General features: G+C 47.3%; 1 protein-coding gene across 5 annotated transcripts in view; it reads left to right on the forward strand.

Moving 5' to 3' along the window:
- Positions 1-20,419, forward strand: part of SORCS2 (sortilin related VPS10 domain containing receptor 2) — a 2,165,153-nt gene that overhangs the window by 1,009,707 nt on the left and 1,135,027 nt on the right. The gene's annotated exons all lie outside the window — the stretch shown is intronic.

Here is a 20,419-nt window from a genome sequence, read left to right on the forward strand (position 1 = left end):
CGGGTGGTTAGAAGGACCAACTTCGGCTCCTTCCAGCGAGGCTCCAGCGGACTTGAACGATCAAAATTGCGGACGAGGACCAGGCTGCCGGGAAGGATCTCGTGTGGCTTGACTTCAGTATTGTCGGGAAATGCGGCGGCAACTTGTGAACGACAAGAGTGTAGGGCAGACATCAAGGAAGCTAGGTAATCTGTCAGCATATTACTGGAAACATCTGTAATACTTCGGGGTCTGGGTGTACCCCACACGTTCGGGGGGCGGCCGAATACGACCTCATAAGGAGACAGGCCTGATCTGGAATGTGCGACCATGCGCATATAGAACAGAGCGACTGGCAGAGCTACTAGCCAGTCTACACCTTTCTCTTTACAGATTTTAGCAATACGTATTTTCAGGGTTTGATTATGTCTCTCTACGAGACCTGCTGCTTCTGGATGGCGTACACAATGGAACTTCCACTGGTACCCTAACAAAAGGGAAACGTGCTTCATTAGTTCAGATGAGAATGGCTGGCCGTTATCAGAATACACGACCCTAGGGAGTCCATAACGGGGGAAATATTCACGAACCAACTGCTTAGCAGTGGTCGCGGCTGTGTAATCTGGGACTGGATATGCTTCTGTCCACCTGGACAAAGCGCATACAACTACAAGGACATACTTGAAACCTCGACATCGCTCCATCTGAATATAATCCATCTGGAGGACTTCAAAAGGGTGGTCAGGGGGCTGGAATCCACCTTGTTCCACCGGGACACTTTTACCTGGATTGAACTGGCAACATATCATACAGGTACGGACTTTCTGCTTGGCTGCAGCTCGTAAATGCTTGTTAAACCAAATGTTCTGGATACTGTCTAACATGGCTTTTTCTCCTAAGTGTGCAGGACTATGTGCGGTATTGATAATGACTTGAACCATTAAGTCGGGGAGAAACCATGTGGCTTTTCCCTTCGTCAACCATCCCTGATCTGTCTGGACCCCTCCTTGTTCGGACCATTTCTTAATTTCTTCAGGAGTAGCATGTGACTGGATATCTATGACATCTTGAGTAGGGTCCTTAACTGTCATACAAGTAGTCTGATCTGGAGTGGATGTCGGTGTCTTGTTAACTGGTATGTCTGGAGTCTGTGCTGTAAGCTTGGCTGTTCGATCTGCTAGATCATTACCTTGAGAAATAATGTCAGTAACTTTAGTATGTGCTTTGCACTTCATGATAGCGATGGATGTCGGTAAATGTATTGCATCTAACAGAGCTTGAATGAGGAGACCATGCTGAATCTTGGTTCCATGAGAAGTCATGAAACCTCTCTCCTGCCAGAGCACTCCGAAGTCGTGTACAACTCCGAATGCGTAACGTGAATCTGTGTAAATATTAACTTTCAGGTTCTTGGCATGTATGCAGGCTTGGGTCAGAGCGACTAGCTCTGCAGCTTGAGCAGACAAGGTGTCAATACGGTGTGTTTCAATAACTTCAGTGTCAGTAGTCACTGCATACGCGGCTACTAGTTCTCCTGTACTCGTTCTCATACATGAACCATCCACATAAAGTGTCAGGTCGGGATCTGGTAATGGAATATCTGTCAGATCTTGTCTTGGCTTAGTCATAGTGTTAACTACTTCCACACAGTCATGTGTGGCAGGATTTGAAGTAACTGACGGTAACAGTGTAGCAGGATTTAGAACGTTGCAGCGTCTGATTTCTACGTGTGGCTGGAACAGTGTCAGTTCATAACCTGTCAAACGTGCAATTGTCAAGTGTTGAGTCTGTGTTCGGTTTAAAAGAACTTCCACGGAGTGTGGAACTTGTACTGTTAAGGAGTGTCCTAATACTATGGAATCACTTTGTCTGATAGCTAATGCTGTGGCTGCAACTGACTTGAGGCACGCAGGCAGAGCCTGGGCTACTGGATCTAATGTGCTCGAAAAATAAGCACAGGGCTTGTACTGTCCGGCTTGATCTTGTGTGAGAACAGATAATGCTGTACCATCACGTTCTGTGACAAAAAGTGTAAAAGACTTACTGTAGTTCGGTGTAGCTAGAACAGGTGCTTGGCATAAAGCTTTCTTTAGCTCATTAAAACTAAATGTATGTTCAGACGTCCAAGGGAGGACAGTCGATACGGCTGCCTCCTGTGTCGTTAACTGTATTAATGGCTTGGCTAGAAATGCATACTGAGGAATCCATTGTCTGCAATAAGAAGTGAGGCCAATAAAAGCACGTACCTCCTTCTGTGTCTTGGGCTGAGGAAGACTCGCTATTAACTGGATACGGTCGGGTGTCAACTGCCTACCCCACTTGGACAGTAAGTGGCCTAAGTAGATCACTTGCTGGACACAGAATTGAAGCTTTGAAGGGGACACCTTGTGTCCCATCTCGGCTAGGAAATACAGAACTGTAAGTGATGCTCGCTCGCAAGCACGTTCAGAACGGGCTGTGATCAGTAGATCATCAACATACTGGAGCAGGGCAGTGTCAGTTGGCATGTGAATGTTGTCTAGTTGTCTCTTAAGTGCTTGACTGTAAATGCTAGGACTTTCTGTGAAACCTTGAGGAGCTTGTGTGAATTTATAGCTCCTTCCATTTAAACAAAAACCGAAAAGGTACTGGCTATCTGGATGAATGGGGACACTGAAAAATGCATTCTTGAGGTCGATTACAGTAAAAAATATTGCCTCAGAATCAATAGCTGTCAACAGGGATGAGATATCTGGAACAACTGGATACTGGGGAATAATACATTTATTGAGTTCTCGAAGGTCAATCACTAATCGATATACTGGGGGTGCATTTGGATCAGTACGTTTCATGACTGGAATGATCGGAGAATTACATACATTGGAGTCAGTTTCTACAACTACTCCTTGAGTCATAAGCTCGTCAATAATTTTGGATAAGGCTGCTACAGCCTCAGGTGGCAGTCTGTACTGTCTGATTCGTGGTAACACTACACCTTGCTTGAGAGTCACACGATGGGGTGTGATTTGCATAAAACCAACATCAGTTGGACCTTGCGCCCATAGATGCTGCGGGACATTAGACAATCTCGGATCAAAATCTCGTAAAACATAGTGACCCTTGAAGTCACGTAAAAACAAACGTATTCCCTCTGGGGAACAGCAAATAACTGCACCTAATTCTTTCAGTGTCTTAATGCCTAACAAATTTTCTGGACATGACTTCGTAAGCAATAGATCAGTAGTTCGGGACAATGGACCTACTTCTAGAGTAACTGGCTTTGATATCTCGTTTACAATAGGCTTTCCTGAAAAACCAAGGGAAACATTTCTAGAGCCTGAGAGCGGAGCCCCTGGAACCTCGTCGTGACTAATAGTTGTCCTACTTGCCCCTGTATCAATCAGAAACTTTCTGTCTTTCCCTAATACTTGGCTATGAACATAGGGACCCTCTTGATCTACAGGAATCTCGATGAGAGGCAAGCCTACCTCCCTCTCTAGGCTGTTTCATGAGTACGCTTGATACTCTGGATACTCGGATTGTGCATACTGATACATCTGCTGTGTAACATGCTGTGTTGCAGCGATAGGCTGCGGTGCTGGAACTGTCTGTTGTGCATTCTGTGGCTGAGAAGTCTGTGAAACTTGTTCTTGTCTAGGCGGACGTGGTCTTTCTTTAGTTTTACCAGTGGCTATATTATGTTTCAGAACTGCACACTCGTTTATAAAATGACCTGGCTGTTTACAATAATTGCATGTCCCTTTAACGGGAGCTGCAGGATGACTGGCTTGATTCGGACCCCTCTTCTGACTGTCTTGAGGAACAGATTGTGCAACTAGTACTTTCATTTTCGTGTCTTTCATACGTCTTCTCTCGTGTTCTTGCTCCTCCCTGATTCTATTCTGGTGGTACTGGAGCATCTGTAACATCTGGGACGGGGTACTAGCTTGCCATGTACTTTCGACTTTCAAAACTCTATTCTTAACTTGTGGACTTGAATTCTCGACTAGTTTAGTAACAAAAAGATGAGGGTATGACTCGCTACTCGTCTTCAAACCACTGTTTATGATAAAACATTTCTCAAATCTAGAATAAAAATCACTAGTGTCTTCGTCTTGTTTCTGTTTACAGGCTGAGATTGCATCCCAGTCTTCCTTTTTGGTGGCTAATAATCTAGGCAAAACTTGTATTAACAGTTCTGGTAATTCTTTACATTTGTCTCCAAGACCGGTACCTGGCACTCGTATCTTATCTTCAGCTTCTAGATCTGTCCAATCTATCTTTTTCTCTCCCACCTCCCAATCTTTTTCCTTGAGTTTTTCGTATATGCCCGCAGGCAACAGAACCTTTAACATTTTAATAATATCTGGATACGTGTATTCTCCCATACGGAGCATGTCTTTTAATTCTCGGTGGAACCCTGCTGGATCTTTGTCGTGACAGGGAATTAATTTCTTCATTTCTAAGAGTTCCATCTTGGTAACTGGGGTGTAAACAAATACTCGTTGCATTTCACCACCCGCTGTCCTAACTGGGTGTACTTCTCGTAACGGATTCTGTCTGTCTATGTAAAACGGTTTACTTTCTGGAGGTGAGACATGAACAAAATGCGGGTTCAGAAACGTTCTATATTTATGGCGTTGTTCTAGAATGACACTAATTAAATCGGTACCTAAACCTTTTCATCTATACTGGAGTAACTCGTTCAGGACATCATGTAACGGACCTGGATCAGAATGTTGACCCTCATACAGTGTAATGAGGTGCTGGATCATATACATTCCCACCAGTCGTTGCTCGGCTGGGGGCAGTTTCAGAAACATTTGTGCCACTATTTCGTCTGGAAAAGTGGTAGAATCAGTAGTCCATCGGACTGCTGATCGGGCTAGTTCTGTAGTAGGGGATCTCTGTGTATAGTCATAATCTAGTGAATAGTCCCGCCCATGTGCGTGGACCCCGGAGCAATCAAAAATAATCTCTTACAGTGTCAAAAAATGCAGAAAATGCATAGACACTTAAGAGAGAATTTAAAGACAGATAATGCAGCCAAAAGGCTACACTGTCCAGTACTTCAACTAGAAATTTCCACCATAAAATCCACAAAACAGCAAAGCCTGTACAGATTTCCCTTACTTAACAGCAAAATCCCTCAGGAATGATAGAGAGAAGAACCTGGACAGACAAGCCCCATAGGCTGCCATTATGTGGCTTAATTAGGATACTGTGCCTTTAAGAGAACCTTCCAGAACCTTCTCTCAGTATCCCAGAATGCATAGCAGGTCCAACTTAGCCTCAGTTCTTTTTTCCGGCTCCTGCAAGCAGGACCCTGGAGCATTGAGCTCTCCCTTTCAAGGGTTTTTGTTAGTGTTTTACACTGATTTCGATTTTTGGTACTTTTAAAGTACTCTGGTGACTTTCTTTCTGTGTTTCTGCACTCTTTTTTGTCCAATAATGCCTGCATTATTCGACAAATGCCCTGAGTGCTCAAGAAAGAAGGCCAAGACAGACTCCCATGAGGTCTGTATTCTCTGCCTTCCCTCTTCCCACATCCCTGAGGAGTGTAGGATCTGCAGAAGCTTCTCTGGAAGGACCCTGAAGGAGAGGAAGAAGATCAGGCTTCAGGGCCTTGAGGAGAGAAAGCTGAAGGCACGAGGTGGGTCAGGAGGGGCTCCTTCTACCCATGCTGAGGCCTCTGGGGGGCTCCCCAGGGGCAGGAAGACCAGCCCGCGCCCAAGGTCTCCGTCTGGGTCAGTTGCGCTGACCACGACGTCGAGGGGACGGTCAACGGCCAGTTCCAGGTCTCCCCAGGGCTCTGGGTCGAGAAAACGTCGCCCGTCGACGTCGAGGAACGTGTTCCGGCCGCCGTCGAAGCCGGTGTCGATATCCTCGTCGTCGCTGTCGGCGTCGAGTGATCGACATCGGAGGGCCCGGCGTCGGCGCTCGCCGTCGAGGCGACACCGCCGTTCGCCGTCGAGGACATCGTCGTCGAGGGGATCCTCGTCGTCAAGGTCGCCGTCGAGACGTACGGCATCTCCGGCGCCGAAGAGGTCGACGTCGAAGCATTCCAAAAGGCCGACGTCGAGACGGTCGAGGAGATCGACGTCGAGAAGGTCGGAGAGGTCGACGTCTAGAAGGTCCAAAGGGTCGCCGTCGAAGCGATCCAGGAAGTCGACGTCGAGACCGGCGAAGAGGTCGAGGTCGCCGTCGAGGCACCATCGCCCGTCGTCGAGGTTTCGTGGCTCGTCGATCTGGTCAGGGTCGACGTCGAGACGGAGACACGGTTCGACGTCGAGGAGTGTGATTCGGTCGACGCCGAAGGACCGTTCGACGTCGAGGGGGCATCGGTCGTCGTCTGGACACCGGTCTTCAGCGTCTGGAGGTCCTAAGGACAAGCCCAGGACTGTGGGGGGCTCCCCACTCTCTGGTAGAGGTGATGGCTCGCCGGGACCGGCGCATTCCGGGGTGGATACTCCGATGAAGCCGTCTACGCCTCCTCCGCGGCCGGCTGTGCCGAAGGGTCCTCCTCCGAAGGCCCCTACCCCGCCTCCGAAGCCGGCTCCGCGGGACCCGCGTCCGGTTGCTCCTCCACCCCCGATCCCACCGAGGGAGGTGTCGATGCCTAAGTTCCCGACGCCTCCGAAGAAGACTCCTAAGAAGCCTGGAGCTCCTGACCCTGGGAGGCCGAAGGAGCGTCCGAGGCCCAAGAGGTCGAGGTCTCGCTCGGGGAGACGGGACAAATCAAGGAGTGGCCGCGGATCTTCATCACGATCCAGGCATCATCACAAGAGACGTCGGTCCAGGTCACGTTCTCCTTCTGGGACCCGTTCCTACTCGCCCACGCTGTCCGATTCGCCGGAGACTAGGGTGTCTCCGATAGACGATATTAGCACATTTCAGGAGGTTCTCCTGCGTGGTGCGGCGAAGTTGGGCATTGAGGTTGAAGCGCCTACGGCTTCTACCTCGGTAATCTTTGAGACTTTACACAAGAGGCACTTGTCTCGCCCCTTGTTACCTCTGGTGCCGGGGCTCCTTGAGCCCGCCGAACAGCTATTCCTGACGCCGGCAACGGTGAAATCTGTCCCTTCCAGGATACTGAAAAAGTACAGGGCTCCGGACTCAGACCCAGCCTTCTTGAGGAAGGACCCGGTACCGGATTCAGTCATCGTGACTGCTGCTCGGAAGCTTCATGCCACCTCCCCTGCGTCCACGGTGCCTCCGGACAAGGAGAGCCGGTGGATCGATTCTGCCGGTCGCAAGGCGTGTGGGACATCCGCCTCGTCCATGAAGGCAGCCAGTGACTCGGCTTTGCTGGGACGTTACGACCGGTCCCTTTGGGACTCGATGGAGCAGTTCGCAGATCTCGTCCCTCGAGACCGCAAGGAGGACTTTGTGGAGATCGTCAAGGAGGGGATGTTGGTCTCTAATCAGGCCATCGGCGCCGCAGCAGACATATCGTTGCTGTCCGCGCATGGATATTGCCACGGGATTCACCAGAGACGCCATGCTTGGCTCAGGTTGACATCGTTGAAACCGGAGGCACAGCAACGCGTGGCGAATCTCCCGTTTTCCGGAGATACCCTCTTCGGGAAGCACGCGGATGATGAGATGGCCAGGATGAAGGCCGAAGCGGAGACCCTGACGGCAGTGGGCCTGGAAAAGCCCAAGGAAAAGAAACCCTTCCGACAGTACCAGCGTCGGTTTGGGGCGCAGGGTCGTGGAAGGGGGCAGTCTGCTGGTCAACATCAACAGCGGCAGCAGCAGCAGCAGTACAGGCAGCCCTTCCAGAAGCGGCAGGGTGGTAGAGGTCGTCAACAGTCCTCTACCGCGACCAAGGGCCCGGCCGGGTCCCGTCCCTGAGCTGTTACTTCCCCCTCGTCCGTTACCCGCTCCGGTGGGGGGAAGCGTTCAATTTTTTCTGGCAGAGTGGAGAAAAATTACTCAGGACAAGTGGGTGCTGAATATTGTTTGCAATGGATACAGTCTACGTTTCACCAGCCCTCCTCCATCGATTCCTCCCGTCAGCTCGCAGTATCAACTGCGCGAGCTTCAGACGGAGGCGGACGTTCTGCTAAGGAAAAGGGCGATCGAAGACGTACCTCTGTCTCAAAGAGGAAGAGGTCTGTACTCTCGGTTCTTTCTTGTCCGCAAGAAGGACAAAAACGAGTTCAGGCCCATTCTGGATTTGCGGCAGGCAAACAAGTGGATTCGCAGAGAAAAGTTTCGCATGCTGTCGTTGCATCAGATCTACCCTCAGCTGCAACGGGGAGACTGGATGTGTGCCATAGATCTACAGGACGCATACTTCCACGTGCCCATTGCATGCAAACACAGAAAATTTCTGCGCTTTCAAGTCGGCACCAATCACTATCAGTACACGGTGCTGCCCTTCGGACTGAAGTCTGCACCCAGGACGTTCTCAAAATGTATGGCAGTGGTAGCGGCACACCTGAGGAAGAACAAGGTGTTTGTCTACCCGTACCTGGACGATTGGTTGATCAAAGCCTCCTCCTTCTCGGAAGCCCGAGCACACTTCCAGAAGACGTGCGTTCTCTTGAACAAGCTGGGGTTGCACATCAACATGTCCAAGTCGGTCCCGATTCCGGTGCAGTGCATCCAGTACTTGGGGGCCTCCATCAATACGCTGTCAGCAAGCGTGTCTCCTTCGGAAGAGCGACGTTTATCACTCGTTCGGAAGGCTCAGGCTCTCATGAAATCTCCGTCTACGACTGTGAGGACCGTGTCTTCTCTACTGGGATCGATGGCCTCTTGCATCTTTCTCACTCCTCACGCACGGCTACAGATGCGTCCTCTGCAGGAGTGCTTGGAGGATCAGTGGGACCAGAGGAGAGGTTCTTGGGACGACAGGATACGACTGTCTCTACATGCTCTTCAGTCTCTGAAGTGGTGGTGCTCGAAGGAGAATCTCCTCAGAGGCGTTCCCTTCCACAAGGACATTCCCACACAGACCATCGTGACGGATGCGTCTCTCCAAGGTTGGGGGGCGCATTCCGGAGATCTACAAATTCAAGGGACGTGGTCCCCGACGGAGTCCACGTACCACATCAATTTCCTGGAACTGAGAGCTGTTCACTTGGCACTGAAGGCCTTTCATCCGTCCTTTCAGACCAACTCTCTGCTTGTTCAGACGGACAACACGACTACGATGTATTACCTCAACAAGCAGGGGGGCTCGAGATCGCGCACTCTGTCGCAGGAGGCGCAGGCGATCTGGCACTGGCTTCTGGCTCGAGGACTGTCGATAACGGCCACCCATCTGCCTGGTGTGCAGAATGTTCAGGCAGACGAACTGAGCAGAATCGTGCAGGAAAACCACGAATGGGTCATAAACGACGAAGTACTAGGAGAAGTCTTCGCAAGGTGGGGAACTCCAGACGTAGATCTGTTTGCCACCGCCGAAAACAGCAAATGCCGAGGCTTCGCCTCCAGGTACTTCCAGCCAGGGACGCTGGGGAACGCGTTATGGATCAACTGGTCGAACAGCTTTCTGTACGCTTTTCCACCAATTCCCCTGATTCCGGCGGTTCTCATCAAGCTGTCCCAATCCAGGGCGAGAATGATTCTGATTGCCCCGGAATGGCCCAGACAGTGGTGGTTCACGGACCTGCTTCACCGATCTCTCCTTCCTCACATGAAGCTGCCGTGCAGGCCGGACCTTCTCACGAAGTTCGGGGGGCGGATGGTGCACCCCAACCTCTCGTCTTTGAGTTTGGCGGCATGGCTCCTGAAATAGTGCAATATGGCCATCTGAATCTCCCAGAGGATTGTATGGGCATACTGAAGGAGGCTAAGCGACCTTCCACTAGGACTTCCTATGCTTACAAGTGGAAGAGGTTTTGCATCTGGTGCAAGTCTAAGAACTATGACCCTACGTCATGCAAGGAAGATGTCATCCTTCCATATCTGCTTCATCTGGCGCAGTCGGGCCTTAATGTCCATTCCATTAAGGTTCATCTGGCTGCTTTGACTGCCTACAGGAAAGGCCCTTCACAGACTTCCTTTTTCCAGATCCCTGTGATCAAAGATTTTTTGGAAGGCTTGAAGAAAGTGTTCCCTCCTGTCAGGCTTCCTTCGCCTTCATGGGACTTGAATGTGGTGCTGTCCAGATTGATGAAGGAGCCTTTTGAACCCATTCATAAGGCTTCGTTGCAGCACCTGTCCTGGAAGGCGGCGTTCCTCGTGGCCATTACATCGGCCCGCAGGGTGAGTGAGATTCAGGCATTGTGTTGCCAAGAACCTTATACTGTATTTCATAATGCTAAAGTTGTTATGCGTACTCACCCTAAGTTTCTTCCCAAGGTTGTTTCTGATTTTCATATCAATCAGACTATCACTTTGCCTACGTTCTTTCAGAATCCTTCATCTCCGGCGGAAAGGTCTTTACATTCCCTGGATGTGCGGAGGGTGCTGAAGTTTTATCTTGATAAGACTAAAGATATTCGTAGGTCAGACCAATTGTTCGTCAATTATGGCTCAGTCAGGACAGGTCTTGCTACCTCTAAACAGTCCATCTCGAGGTGGATTGTGTCCTGCATACAGTTGTGTTACTACAAAGCTAATAAGACCTTAGGAGGTAAGCTTAAGGCTCATTCCACCAGGGGCAAGGCTGCTACGACAGCTATGCTCCGTAATGTTCCCATTGCAGAGATCTGCAAGGCGGCCACTTGGAAGTCGGTCCATACCTTTGCTAAGCATTACTGCCTGGACACTGATGCCAGGGCAGACGCTCAGGTTGGGCAGGCTTCACTGCGGAATCTGTTCGCACAGTAGTGGCGTTATTTTATTCTCCACCGCCGCTTGGTGTGGGGATGGGCTTGCCATTCTATTCACTAGATTATGACTATACACAGAGATCCCCTACTACAGAAGGAGTAGTTTCTGTCCTGTAACTCCAGTTCTGTAGTAGGGGTATCTCTGTTATAGTCATAAGCGCCCTCCCGCCTCCCCGGTGGAGTGTTGTTCATGATCATAATGCTACAGGTCTGGCGTTTCCTACGCCCTCGAAAAGAACTGAGGCTAAGTTGGACCTGCTATGCATTCTGGGATACTGAGAGAAGGTTCTGGAAGGTTCTCTTAAAGGCACAGTATCCTAATTAAGCCACATAATGGCAGCCTATGGGGCTTGTCTGTCCAGGTTCTTCTCTCTATCATTCCTGAGGGATTTTGCTGTTAAGTAAGGGAAATCTGTACAGGCTTTGCTGTTTTGTGGATTTTATGGTGGAAATTTCTAGTTGAAGTACTGGACAGTGTAGCCTTTTGGCTGCATTATCTGTCTTTAAATTCTCTCTTAAGTGTCTATGCATTTTCTGCATTTTTTGACACTGTAAGAGATTATTTTTGATTGCTCCGGGGTCCACGCACATGGGCGGGACTATTCACTAGATTATGACTATAACAGAGATACCCCTACTACAGAACTGGAGTTACAGGACAGAAACTACTCCTTCTTGTTCATGCATAGTACTTAATTCACTATAACCGATTCGTGATTTCAAAATGTGATCGGTAGCTTGAAATACTTGTTCTAGAGAACCTTGTTCTGGTGCTGGAAGATGAAAAACTTTCTTGTGTTCTAGGCGTAAATGTCGGTCTGGAAATCTAGATTTACCTACATACGCTATTCTGGCGGGATTCTCGTCCTCTGCCTCTTCAGTATAAGAGTCATTTTCTTTCTCGCTCCCTAGAGCTTCATTGCGTTGTTCGTGTAACCTTATTATTTCTTTACGAATTTTCTTGTACATATGCTCTATACTATTGAGTGTCTTGTGCTTACCCTCGGCTATATTATCACTCCACTTTGTCAGAATTCTCATTTCGGTCGGATCTTTAGTCGGGGAATCTTGTTCCCGTATTAAACAATTGATCAGAAACTTTAATAGCATAAACTGGGTCTCGGATTTCCTGTGAGACATGACTTCAACAATACTTTCTGGATCTTGTCCTGTACGAATGAAACGATACATTCTGTCTAGATCTTCTTTCATGTTCGGTAGGGTGACCAAATACTCGGACACCTGTCTTATACGTATGGAATATAGAACCATACTATCCTCGCCTGGAACTGGATCATAACCGCATTCAGTAAGAGCTCGCCTGATTTCTGCAACGGACTTATATTTGGGCGTACGCTGTAACGCACGTTCATATAACTCGACTGGTCCTAGACGTCTACTTGGCGGCGGGGTACCAGGAGGACCTCCTCCTGCGGCCCCTATACTAGAATCGTCGACTGATACTCTTCGTGCTGGCAGAGTGGCTGATGTGGCGGGGATTTGTACTACGGGCTGGACCGGGGGTACCGTAACAGGTACTGCACCAGGTGCCCCGGTGACTGGAGGAGCAGGAATTACATTATTCACGGGAGCTGGCTGAGCAGGATTTGCATATTCTGGGACTGTGTCGTCCAAATAGGACGAGATAAAAATATCAGCTGCGGTCGGTTTGTGACGTAGCTTGGTCGGAACTAAGGGTGGCGGAAAATTACTGGATGCCTCCGGGGTCGCCTTTGGCAAGCCCTCGGCAAGAAGAGGATACATACCCTTAATAAGGGCATTTCTCTGTCTGTCTGACTGTTCGGTTTTAACTCGTTCACCTATCTCGATTAGTTCCCTTTCTTGGGCTCTTTCTATGGATTCTCTACTTAATTCCGACTTTCTGATTTCTTTTTCGGTTCTTTTATGAGATTCCTTGCGCCATAACTCGATGGCATCTTTCTGTGACTGTCTGGCTTTCTTTTTCCATAATACTTCTTCTACTCGCATGATGCACTCGGCATCCCATGTACCCGATACGGGCCATCTGTACTTTTCTTCTAACTGTTTGGTGTACTCCACCCATAAATCTAGATATAATATGGCACTTATGCTTTTGATACATAAAATGACCTGGACTGTCCCTAGGCGGGACAGGAACTGCTTCTTCGAGCAGACCTTTTCTAGTTTTTAACTGACGTAACTTGGAAAACAAAGGCATGACTGAACTGTAGTCTAGACACAATACACAATGAACACGATAATTACACCACTTTCATACCACGACATTGAAATACATGAATGACATTTAAAATAACAGTTCTGACAAAATACTACCTGGAATACTGAGAACAGAATACATGAATTTCTCAAGAACAGAACGGACTAGAACAGAAACTAGATGCACTGCTAAAACAGTACGAAACTTACCGGTCTCATAAAGAGACACGTCAGGACCCGCATCCACCTAAGTGGACACTTCGTGTTGGATCTGTGTACCCCAAACCCACGGACCAGAGACAATTAGATTGACCCTGTCTAGATACTACCCCAGCAACGGTACTCACCGGGCAGCAAGAACGGAAGGCCTCGGACTGGACTGGACTGCTTCGACGCCGGACGGACGAACTTCGGACTTCTGTTACGGGTGGGCCTCCGGATACCTCGGACCTTGGACTCTCGGCTTGGGCTCTGGTCGGGACTCGCCGCGTTCCTCCACCGCCTCGTCTGGACGCTGGACCGCAACCTCCGTCTCCTCCGTGGGCCTGAGGGATACTTGAAGCAGAAATATCTGCATGTGCACGGTATGGTTCCGTCACGGCTGCAGAGGATCAGGGGGCTTGCGTGGCTTCACCGGCGCGTGGGGAAAGGGCAAGTCCCTGTTCGGGCGCCATTATGTGGTAAATAAATAAATAATACCTCTATTTTTGACTGGATATAACAATAACAGATAGCTCAATAAATAAGAGTCAAGATTCGAGGTAGTAGGAGTTTGCAGGTTTAATACAGCATAAAGGACAGGACCAGGACAACCTGCACGGACAAGATCTGGGATGAGCGCGCTAACTTTTAATAACAGTACACAAGTATATATACTAAAACAATTGCATTACAGTACATACAGTAGGCGTAGCAGTGGGTGGGGTTAATAGCAGTCGCGAAAGATAAGGGTGAAAGTAGGTGTAACAGGAGGCGTGTACATAGACATGTGATGTAAACGTAACGGAATATGTCATAAATGGGGCGGAAACATGGAGGGGGCTACCTAAGGAGCCGGGACCTCTAACCTAGTGGTGCGCGCAAGCTGACAATGACGTGTTACTAGGAGAAGCTGGGGGCTATGACTTCTGCGCTAGAAGAAGAGACGAAAGTCTGGAGAGTCAGAGCGACATGTACCTAAACACTATCTAGTATCTGATGTTTAGAGAACATGTTGATAGAATCCAAAAGTTATCAGGGTAAAGGCTAACAGACTCTAAGACTGGTGCATGCATTATTCTACATGTAGTGCGTGTTGGGGAATATTAAATGACCATTAATACAGTATTTCTCTTACATGGAGACGTAAAGGCTAGACCATGACGGAAACTATTGATGCGATTCAGTAGCTTAGGAATGCAGAGAAGGAGGGCTGGACTGATAACTGGAATCATAACATACTCTTGGCAGACTGGCAGGCAGAGCCAGGCCGAGCCGGGCACTGTGAGGCAGGAAGTAAGTGAAGGGTCAGGGATACAGGTGGGGGCTGTATCGCTCCTCAGCGAGGGTTCAGGAGACAGGAGCTGAATCTGAGTCCGGGCCCTTTTGAGGCCTAGAAACGGGGACTTTACAATGAAATAACGTGCACACTGAGAAACGTGGCAACGTAGCTTTACATAGGCCTAATACTCGTAGCTTTCACGAGAACTGGAAACTGGCATACTAGAGGTGGACACAACTGTAATTGCGTCTTTAATCGATCATGGGGAATACATATGCATATTAATCATGCACACATAACATAAGATGGGGAACACGTAGGGACACAGAACATGGCAAAATTTACTTTTCCACATTGGCATACTCGTCCCAAAGGATAATATTGGGTTACCTTATTGCAATTAATATGTGATACTTTTTCTTGGGAGCAAATAGAAAGGTAATATTTGGTGTCTAAAGAACAGTAATTTAAGGTCCTCTTTAATGGTAAAGTCGGATTTTAAGTCACAATTCTGAAAATGGCATATTTAGAAAGCTGGCATTTTCTTATCCTAACTATTTGGTACCTGCAGTCTGTTCCTGGGTCACATGACTAGGTACAGTTGCCCTTTGTGTATTCCTCCCAGACAGCCACACAATAGAGGGCCTGGGTGTTGGCACAATGGGCCATCCTGGCAGGCTAGAGGGGCGGAGATATGCACAGCTCCACTTGTACCACTTGCACTTCAAAGACACTGCTTAGCACACACACAATGAACTTCACACTAGGCCATTGTGCCCCCTGGCAGCCTGGGAGCTAGACAGGGAGGCAAGAAATCGGGGACACTTTTGTGAGGGGGAAAACCCAGGAAGCTTCTTACACTTTGAAGCTGGTACTGTGAATACCACTCATTGGTAGACTCCAGGACCTGTCAAAAATACAAAAGAAGAACTAACCTGCTGCCAGAGGACTGCTCTGCTGCTTGAGGCCTGCCCTGTTGTCTGAAAGGAAGATTGGGCCTGCTTTTTTTTTTATCTTAGTCCACCTGGGTGACTCCAAGGGCTAGTTATCTAGCCTCGTGTTCTGAGCTACAGGAACACAACAAGCTCCAGAGCCATCTCTGCAATTGCCCAGCTGATCTGCAACTGGACATGCCTGAGTCTTGCTGGCCTTGGCTGGGGTAAGGTATTAATCCCTAAGAGGTGCCTTCCAGGTCTTAGACCCTTGGTGTGGCAATAGTTGAGCTCCTCCTGGAAGAAAAGGAGAAATGCTGACGTTTTAGGCTCTCTACAACCGTGAACAATCCTGTTCGTGCCAAGATCTGTCCACCCACACTGTCCGCCAAAGCAAAGCTCTGTGAAATGATACTTTGCGTTACAGCGACTGCCAGAAATGGGAGATCTGCACTTCGAGCTACAGCATGGAATGCCCGTGTGTCCACCAATGCGAAGATCCAGCAACAACTGTCCGCAAAGCCAGACAGGATCTTCATGCTGCAATGATAACTGTCCTCGATGCCCAGCCTGCTCTTCATGTTCCAAGTGGCGACTATCCGCAACTCTCTCCCTCCACCTGGCAGCCTCCTCCACTGCAAAGTTAAATCTTCATGCTGGGCTTTAAGAAGGCACATTTTAAAGCTGGACTAATATGGCCCCTGTATCCAGCTCGCACTCCGACATGGTCAACCTGAACTCCTGATTTTCCCCAGTCTCTCATGACCAGAGAACCATAAGTGGCGTTCTGTGCTTTTAGACGCTATACTTACCATAACACTTTGAAATAGCATATCCCCTGTTTTAAAGGTTGAATTTTTGTTGTTCTGGTGTCAAATAATACATTTTACTCTAATTCTCTAAATTGGTTTGGGATTTTTCTTGTCTTGTGTTTTTACTTTATTACTGTTTAAGTTCTGCATAAATACTGCACACATTACCTCTAAATTAAGGCTGACTGCTTCTGTGCCAAGCTATAAGGTGGTAAAGCACAGGTTAATTTAGTGACTTTTTGTGGCTCAACCTGACAGTGATTGTGATTGTTGCATGAGAAAGGCTCACACCACCCTAAGCCAACAACCCACTTTCTTACAATCTCCCTCATCAGCCATGTTTACATGCTTGTGCAAACATTGCCCACGGGAAGTGCCAGTCGTTGACATGGAGCCTATTTTGTATCTTGTCTGCTGCGGTGTGAAAATCTGAGAACTTCCCCAGCCAAAACGAATTAAATGTCTGCAACGATTTGAAGGACGCTCTTACTCATTCCCAAGATCTTAGACTAGGCACTTTCATGTCCCTAATGTAAGCGAAAGATACATGACTATACTCAAAACATGTGTCTTAAGGTATAAATTAGGGGATACATTTGCATTTCGCCTCCTGTTTACGAGCTTGCTCTCCTATATGTTGCTATGGGAACCTGGGATTCACAAGTTATTTCTGTTTCTTTTTGTCAATAAAGACTTCCCGACTAAGATTGTCCTGCAAGGAGGTCTCTTTGACACAGTATAATACACTAATTAAGGGTGCATAGTAAAGTGAAAAGGTACAGGTTGAATATTCAAAATACTGTGAGAATAAATCTATACATTGTATTGAAGTGCATTACATTATTAATCCATAATAATAAAAAAGTATCCATGATGACTGTGAGCTATTTTTAACATTTGCTTTAGAGGGAAGGCTTTTCTTCTTTTTTGTACCTGGACTACCTTGCTATTGGTGCCTCAATAATATTTGATACTTTTCTAGGCGTAATCGATTTGGCAGACTAGTTGAAATGCCTTTGTTTTACTACAGCAATAAAATGTGTAAATTCACATAATTCATGAATGCAGAATTATAGCCACTGGATAGACATTGTGGTTGTGAAAAAGTATTCGAAAAGGCTCATGCACAGACAGCTCAGTCAGCTGTGCGAGACATCTGTCTCCACCTGACAACAATGTGTGCCATCCACCACTGAGCAAAAACAGCAAGAGGTGTTCAACAGGATGCATGCTCAAAGCACCACTGTGAGAGCAGTTACAAGGGTCTTAAATAACCCTGCACATTTTGAACATCATCCTACATCAATCATACATAGTATGGCAGCTGAATCCGTGTATAGCAGTTTGTGTGTCTATACTGTCCCATGCACCAGCTCCATGGAGCATTCTAATTATTATGTTTTTTTCATTGGAGACTGTAATGTTACATTCAACACAACATTAACCCCTTGGATGCTGATGACGGCCCCCAGCCGTCATGCACTACGGCGCTCGTGTGCTGATGACAGCTGGGGGCCGTCATGAACCCGCCCACTTGCGATTTTGCCGCACAGGCGCAGAATCGCGGCCGCATGCAAGGGGTTAATATGCTGTGTAGTCAGATATGGGGATTACAGCATCACTTCACAACCAAAGCACACTCACAAAAGCCAATAGAAGACACTACACTGAACATCCCACATGCACTCTTTCACCCCACTTCACAGACACACTGACAGCCCCATCCTATGCAAAGAAATTTGTATAAAAAAACACTAGAACCCTTGAGACAGAATATTGCACCCTATTTATGTACACCCAGAAGGCATTTACTTGAACACCTCATAGGTACAACATAGTTAAACAGGACAGATAGCCTGTAAAATGCATTTGACATTAATTCATGCAGCTGTGCACAGGACTTGCTTTGAAAACTCGGATATGCATAAGCAGCCAGTGGAGCTTGGCAACCACACTGCCCTTGTATCAATACATCCAAATGTATTGATTCTTTGAGTTAGATCCTGCTCCACAACCCAGTGATGGACTAGAACATTGCAATGAAACATATTACCTTAAAGAGACTCATACTTTAATTGGGGGTGGAAACTTGGAAAACATAAGGTAATTCAGACTCCGGCAGTGCTATGCGACAGTGAGAAGTACAGGATGTGCACTATATTAAGGCCACTAACATAACATTTGGACCTGCATCAAGCCCAAAGGGTGCCTACCAGAATCTGTGCTTGCAGAGTACAGGGGTGCCCACAGGGGTACTTTCACTGATGATACTGCCAGTTTCTCCACCTTGACCCAACACACTATGCAAAGTAACCCTCCCTGGGTGTCACTCCATGATGTGTGTGCAGCGCTACTAGTGTGGTCAGTAATTACTGATACTTTGAACTAGAAAGATGCAATATGAACACTTTCTCATATTGTTGCATATGACCGCACTTGATACCTTTTTGTGCTGCAAATGTTCTGTATTGAGAGGAGACTGCTAGTAGAAAACATTTGTTGTGGAAAACATTTGTTCTCTCCAATTGCCCCTCCCCTTCTTTACAACCTCTTGAGCACTTCGACTAGTCACAATTACTTTCCTCCAACGTTTGAGTCAGCATTTGACTTACTACATCTCACCCCAATTGCTTCAGAGCTTACAATAGTTTTTAGTTTAAGACATCTTCGTGAGTTTAAATGCATGTGTATGGCTAAGATGGTAGCCTTTAAACTATATTCTAAACTCTGGTGACATATTGTTGGAAAGTGGGTTATGAGGAGTGGTAAATATGCATATACCACTGGCAATAAGGCCACTAACATACTTTAGGGCTCAGAATAGGTCTTAGAAAATTATTCCGATGCTCAACCCTTGGTAGCTTGGCTGCTAGCAGGCAGGCTTAACTTCAAAGACAGGTGTGTAAAGCATTTAAAAACACCAACTCATTAAATAATTAAGACACAACACACAATAAAAATCCAACACCAAATTATAAAAATAGGATATATTTTAATTTTTCAAATGAAACCAAAACTAAAATAATACAATTTAGGGACCCAGAGATATGAATTATTTAAAGATTAAACACTTTCTATTGCTTAGAAACCAATAGTGCTGGAATAGTTCTGGACATTTGGTCTCCTCTGACCAGGACAAAGTCAAAGTTTGAGGCCAACCTCGATGGAGCCCTGACCGGATACACTAAGAGAGAGGCCCCGGTCAAGATTTTACCTTCACACTTTCTCATCAGATGTTGTGCAGCCTCCTCCAGCAGTCTGAATTCAATGAGGGTTCTCCGGATTGCCTTTCTGTGAGAGTCCGGTCACCCTCTGGAGCATTTTCACAAACGTTCGCCAAGCTTTCCCAAACTTCGTGAACATCTTCCTAAAGTTCCTCTTGAGGGTCCAAAGAGTCCAAAACACAAGCCAAGGGTCTTTGAAAGGTTGGGACCACAATTCCTATAATGCACCCGGACAGCAGCCTTAAAAGTCCACTGGATACACTCCAGGCAGGGGACTATTGGTGAAGTTGATGTAGGTGAGCTCTGTTAACCTGTAGCTTGCAGGGAGCCCACTATTTATTCCTCTTGAAACAAGGTACCTCGAAAAAGCTATAGAACCAGATAATGCAGCAGGCGTAGTCAGTCAGAATGCAGGGCCTGATGATGCAAATCAAGTTTCCAGCTTGGCGTCCACTCTTCATTCTTCTTGAAGCACGGTACAGTCAAAGTGCTGTAGTTCCAGATAATGCAGCAGGCGCAGTCTCCCAGACAGCACTATTTCTCCTAAATTCAACAAGGCTGATTTTCCAGGAGAGAGAAAATAGCTGGCTAAACAAACATTCATGATGGTTCGTCTCCATATAGTCCCTCCCCCTGCATCTGCTCACTCCTTCCTTAATCCTACCATCTGGCTGAGTGCAAAGAGTAGGGGTGTAAATTAAACTTGCTTTTTCTGCCTGTCTTTTCCTTCAATTGAAGATTATTGTTTGCAACCCTTCCCCCTGCTCTGGCATTCCTATGTAGCAGAACCCGGCACTCCCAGAATGGCTCTCTAAGCCTGATAACTTCTTGGCTGTACATTTTAGGATACATTCAACAATAGCATATTGTTGGATTTATCAATACCATTCTAGCAAGTCCTTGAATTATATTTTATGACATCTTTGACATTAGTTATTATTTAATAACTTATTGCCATGTTAACTTATGTGGCTGGTGATTTGCAATGGGGAAAATGACTTGGACAATTGTTCCAACATCACAG

Source organism: Lissotriton helveticus, chromosome 2_2 (assembly GCF_964261635.1).
Source record: "Lissotriton helveticus chromosome 2_2, aLisHel1.1, whole genome shotgun sequence".
In the NCBI taxonomy this organism is placed as follows: domain Eukaryota; kingdom Metazoa; phylum Chordata; class Amphibia; order Caudata; family Salamandridae; genus Lissotriton; species Lissotriton helveticus.